Source organism: Mustela lutreola, chromosome 8 (genome assembly GCF_030435805.1).
Source record: "Mustela lutreola isolate mMusLut2 chromosome 8, mMusLut2.pri, whole genome shotgun sequence".
Lineage (NCBI taxonomy): Eukaryota > Metazoa > Chordata > Mammalia > Carnivora > Mustelidae > Mustela > Mustela lutreola.
In genome coordinates this window covers 62566658-62572657 of record NC_081297.1, presented here as the reverse complement: position 1 = coordinate 62572657, position 6000 = coordinate 62566658, and positions in this window count along the sequence as shown.

Sequence of the window (6000 nt, the reverse complement as noted above, 5' to 3'; positions counted from 1 at the left end):
AATTGAAAAAAATCATGGAAACAAATGATAATGAAAATACAACGGTTCAAAATATGTGGGACACAACAAAGGCAGTCCTGAGAGGAAAATATATAGCAGTACAAGCCTTTCTCAAGAAACAAGAAAGGTCTCAGGTACACAACCTAACCCTACACCTAAAGAACTGGAGAAAGAACAAGAAAGAAACCCTAAGCCCAGCAGGAGAAGAGAAATCATAAAGATCAGAGCAGAAATCAATGAAATAGAAACCAAAAAAACAATAGAACAAATCAACGAAACTAGGAGCTGGTTCTTTGAAAGAATTAATAAAATAGATAAACCCCTGGCCCAACTTATCAAGAAGCTTGTATTCTTTTTTAAATTTAATTTAATTTTTTCAGTGTTCCGATATTCATTGTTTACCTGATCTTAAGCAGGTAATCTGTGAGCACATGCAAATAGTCAGAACTAAAGGTGGGACTGAGAAGTCAAGTTTGGAGGGACTGAGGCAAGTGTCAGCCTCCTGAAATAGAAGAGTCCCTAGGTATCTGGACCAGATTTCAGAACCAAGGACAGAGCAGGAATCTGAATAAACTAAGCCTCTGCCTTTGAAGACCAAAGATATTCTACCCCGAAAATCTCTCTCTCTCTCTCTCTCTCTCTCTCTCACACACACACACACACGAAGAAAAAACAAAATCACACATATGACATTAGTATAAATGCAAGTTACAAACATGGACTCTAGGACTCTAGGCTCCAACCACTCAGGTTCAAACCCTGGCTGTACCACTTGCTAACTGCAACCTCTGGCATGGAATCATCTTTATGTCTCTGTGCTCATTTTTCTTATCTATAAAGTGAGGATAATCATGCCTACCTCATAGGATCATTGTGAGGATTAAACTATTTATGTGTGAAATTCTCAGAACAATGTCTGAACAGGTGGAACTTACTAAGTAAAACTTGGTTTCATTTATTGATTTTCCAGAGCTTTGAGATCTCAGGTGGGGGGAGGAAGAGGGAGTCAGAATGCTGCAGAGTCTTACCGGGAAAGGGGGCAGCTACCATTGAATCATAAGGAATGAGGACACAGGGACAGCTTTTGGCCATGTTCTCCCACCAAAGACCCCAAGGGAGGTGATAAAGAAAAGCCGCCCACTGAGGTGACCCAGACTTGGCACTGCAGTTAGTCAGTTGGCTGCCACTGAGCCATTTGGAATTCTTGGCAAGGATTACTGTTGTGAGTATGAGAAGTGTTCCAGCTCCAGGGTGTGGCCTGCCCTGAGATAGATCCAGAAAAAGTGAAGTGAACTGCATGGCAGCTGGGCTAATTGTGAAGTCTGACCCAGTTGGCTTACCCCCAAAGACTCCCTCAGCACCCTCATCCTCTTCTCAACTCTCACTCACTCCATGCACAGTGCTAACATAACTTCCTGCAGGCCACATTTTCAGTGTATTGCCCTCTGATTCAGCAAATATCATGGGTCCCTATTATTTTGAGAAACCCATAGAGTCAAATCCATCATCATCTATTGAAGTTTAATGAAGAAAAATTAACAGAGAGCAGAGAGGAGGCAAAGCAGAGTTTATATACAAGTGGACAATAGGTGGTAATGGGATGGGTGATGGGCTCAGGGACAAACTCCTAAACTGAAGATGTCTACTGGGCCCCTTCTTGGCTTTGAGCCTCCAAACATATGAGAGTATAGTATCACCAGCCCTGGGGAGAGAGGAGCGATTGTCGAGAGGTGTGGCTAAAGGTAGGGGAAATGTCTACAGTCATGCATCAGGGCCCAGTCTCAGTATTTGATGCAGGAACGCTGGTCACTGCTGGCAGTGTTCTGCATAATCCTAGCTGAGGAGGAGGAGGAGCTGCCCAGTCTGGAACTCTGATCCATGGAGGCGCTTGTGCTTCTGGACTGGATGCCCTTCCTCATACTGGTGAATGCACAGTCCCCTTGGATGCCCTGGTCACTTCTGTTGCCCCAGATGTCATTGCTGCTGCTGCAACTGCTGCCCCCAGCACTAATGCTCTTGTTGCCAGCTGTGTGGTTGACCACACTGCAAAGAGAATGGGTTGTTCAATGCCACCTGTCTGTCTAAATGTCCATTGCATGCATTCCTATCTAAGGAATGAGTGGCAGAGAAAATCCAAAAAGAGGAAAATCTAAATATATATATCCATCCATCCATGGGTGGGAGTTCTTTATCTGAAGGCAAATCCAGGACATACACTGCACAGGACATTTGATAAGTCCTACCCAAATATGGATCTCCCTTTGCCCCTCCCTTTCTTTTACTCTGGCAGTGAGGCTATAGAAAAAGCAATTTTTCTGAAGAGCTGAAGCTCTTGAGAAATCATGTCAAACACTAGAAATGGAATGCATCAGATACTCACGGATGCACACTGGACTCTTGACACTCCCCAACATCCTGTTTAGGAAAATAAAGTAAATATCATGGAAAACTCATGGGGACTCCTCTCAGCATCTCTGTTCAGAGTTATCCCCTGTGATGCCAGAGTACAATATTACAAGCTGCAGCCTCAGGGACTGAAGTTAGGCATGAGAAGGGATCCCCTGAGGTTCTAGGTTGGGGATGCGGAGAAACAGAGATATAAAGTATCTCTAGATACTTGACTCTGCCATCACCTTGGTCTTGGTTCCCTCACCAGCAAAACTGGAATAATATACTTCTTTTTCAGTTTGTTGAGAAGAGTGAATTAAGCCACAAAGAATGTCAAGCACAGTGTCTGACCTAAACCAAAAGTGACACAGCTCTTATCTGTGCCAGAGATGGAGAGGCAAAGAAGAGTGACTGGTGTGGAGGGAAGTAGAAACCAGTTTGGAGAATAGGAGGAGCAGGCTGCTAGGACAACCTACTATCTATCTATATTCTCCACCATATCAGGATTGACTGGCATTGGCCTTTGGGGTGTACTACATGCCTGTTAGGAAGCTTTAAGTATTCAGCTCTAACAAAGTTGGTATTCCTGAGCCCAAAGGGGTGAGTGCTAGACAGTATAATTCAGTTATTCAAGCATTTGTGGAGACCCTATTTTGTCCTCTGCCACTGTGTCTAACCAATGACCATAAAATCATTTGAAACTTGATTCTCGAATTGTCCTCCTTGCCTTAGCCAGAGTTCCTACCCACCAGCACCTCCATCACTCACTTCCTCTTCTACTCCTCCACAAGTGTTTGCATTGTGCTCAGTTCCCCATCCAGCTGACCCCACTCACTCAGCAGCCTATCCAGGTAGGCCTGGAAGCAGCTGGTATGAGACTCAAAGAAAGGCTGCAGGTCATTGGCACTGGCCCTGGAGATGGTCAATTGCTCCTGCAGGAGGCACCACTTGGTCTCCAGCACCTCGTTCTCCTACTCCAGGAACCGTACCTGTGGTCAACCAGGAAGCAGAGGTCATGGCCTACACAGCCTCTGGTTCATGGGCAGACCCACGGCCCCAACCTACGCCTCATGTTTCCAGGCCCCCCTCCCTACCATGAGCCCTCAACTTGTCGATGAAAGAGACAAACTTGTCATTGAGAGTCTTGATCTGCTGCTTCTCTTGGGTCTTCATCTCCCTGATATGAGGTCAATCCCCATGTTCTGGGGCTGAAGGAGGCTCTGGTTGATGGTCACTTCCTGGATATTGAGGGGAAAGCTCCCTGAGCCCCCAAGGCCCAAAGCTCCTCCAGGAATGCTTCCCAAACCACCAGGTCTTCCTCCATTGCTAAAGGAGCCTCTTCCAGAGCTACCTCTCATGCCCCTTCCTCCAGCCCCACATAGACTCCCTCCAAAGGCACCTGTGCAACCCCTGCTGAGCTCCCAGTCTGGACAGCACCTCTGGCCACACTGAGCAAGACCTTCTTGCTCCCCGCAAGATGGTACAGGCTCCGGCTGCCAAAGGTACCCAGTACCATGACACAGGCTGTAGAGTTCCTGCCTCCTCCAGAGCATGAGGCTGACTGCGACTTAGTGGGGCTGATACAGCTCTGGCCAAACACCACAACAGCAGAGCAGCCCCTAGAGCCCTTGGTGGCCTGGGACAGCCTGCTGGACTGCTGGCTCATCATTTTCTCTGGGCACAGGAAGATGTCCTGGGTCAGAAGCCTCTGAGGAAAAGGCACCTTCTGATGCAGGGAAACAGGTGGCCCCTTTTATAGGCTCCAGTGAACTGGTTCATTTCCAGGATTTCATTCACTGGCTACAACTAATCCCCACACCAATTTCCTTCACTGTAATCCCAGAGTCTCCATTTCAAGTCTTTCCTGTAATTAGCCTTGCGCTGAATTTGTGTACTACCAAACCAGGGCCCTCCCTTGATGAATGAGGTTGGTTCCTGCCAGGCATGGCCCAGTCCCAGGGCCCCAGGTACCAGCTTCTCAGGAGGCAGCAGGTTCAATTAGGTGACTCTGTGGCTTTTTCATTCCCCCAAAACCCTGGGCGTCCTCTCGTGTCGCTAAGCTGTCTGCCTCCCAGAATGAATGAGGCACACACACAGATTCCTGTGTTTAGGAGAGACAGAGTGGAGAGTAAGCTCCCTCCTACCTGTAGCACCTCCATATCTCACAGTGTGTATCCATGGAACTCACCAGAAAGCCTCCGTTGGTTTGTCCCTGTCTCTGTGACACAAGCAGCTCCTCTGGTGTCCCAGTCACAGAGGAGCAGGTGTCAAGCGAGAATGTTCCAGACTGACCCAGAGGCCTAAGTGAGTGGACTAGATACTAGAGACATTCATCTGAGCCTTAGCACTGTTCACCATTGGGGTGACCAAGAGAATTCTAATGTCCCTTTCTGTCTCCCCTGGCTCGCTGCATGGTGTTATTGCTCCTGTTCAACTTGCTGCCCAGATGGACCCACATTCCCTATTTCACTCCCACACCAGGTCTCTTCCTCTTTCAAATAGGCCTCCTCCATCCCCCTTCCAGGAAGCCTCCCCCTTTCAGGCTCTTGTGGTTCCTGATGTCTGCATTCCCTTCCTTTCTCTTCCCTGCATGAAGGTTGTAGCCCTGTCCCTTTGACAATAGGCACCATGAGTGCTGGGTCTTATCTGTCTGGTCCAACAGTACCCCCATCGCCCAGCACAGTGCCTAGTCCTTCGTGGGCTCACAGGTTTTGTAGAATGAATGGCTGCCCAGTTTTTCCTACTTCTGGTACTGCCCCTCTATGTGGGTCCCTATGTGTGTCCTACCTCTATCATCACACTAGACAAGAAAGCCTTGTCCCTTAAGACACTCACCCATCCAATCCATCTCTCACCCCAAGCTCAGGACAAAGCCCTGTAACTGTGAACTCAGGATAGGGTTTTAAGACACAAATTGTTAAATTAGCTGCTATTTGTGTGGATGGCTTCCCTCTCTGCTAAAAATGCCACCTGTGTATCAGGCCCATTTTAAGTGTACAGGAAATGCAACCAGGTAGCCCACAGGTGGGTGAAAGGACCCAACTGATCAGAAGGCCTTGAACCTCCCTTAAACTCCTACATTCTATTACCCCTCATAAACGCCCGCACATCCCACCTTGGATGCTTGTGGTGAAAGTCTGACCCCCTTGGGGGGCTAGGGAGAGAGGCTCCATTGTCCTCAAAATAAACAAAAGACGGATGATTCCATTAAGAACTCCACACTTGTGGTAATAGCAATAGCCATCCTAGCTACAAGAAGAGATCAGAATCTGGTGGTTTCTGGTGAACACGGGCTAAGGAAAAGGACACAATACAGTGAGGGGATGGGGAAGGCCTTCCCTACAGAGCAGTTAGAAGTGCTGGAGCACTCCTGGCTGCTGTAGCATCTCCTCTAGAAGGAAAGGAATTAATGATTGGGTGTCAGACAGAAGTCCACTGCCATCTGACCCTGTGTGAGGGACTTGAGTAGCTTCTAGTTACATGTGGTAGAAGGAAGGAAGAAAGAAAAGGAAAGAGGGAGGGAAGGAAGGGAGGGGATAAAGAAAGAGAGGGAGCGGATGGAGGGAGGCAGACAAGCCCAAGTGTACTACAGTTTATAGAGTTCTTCCTGCC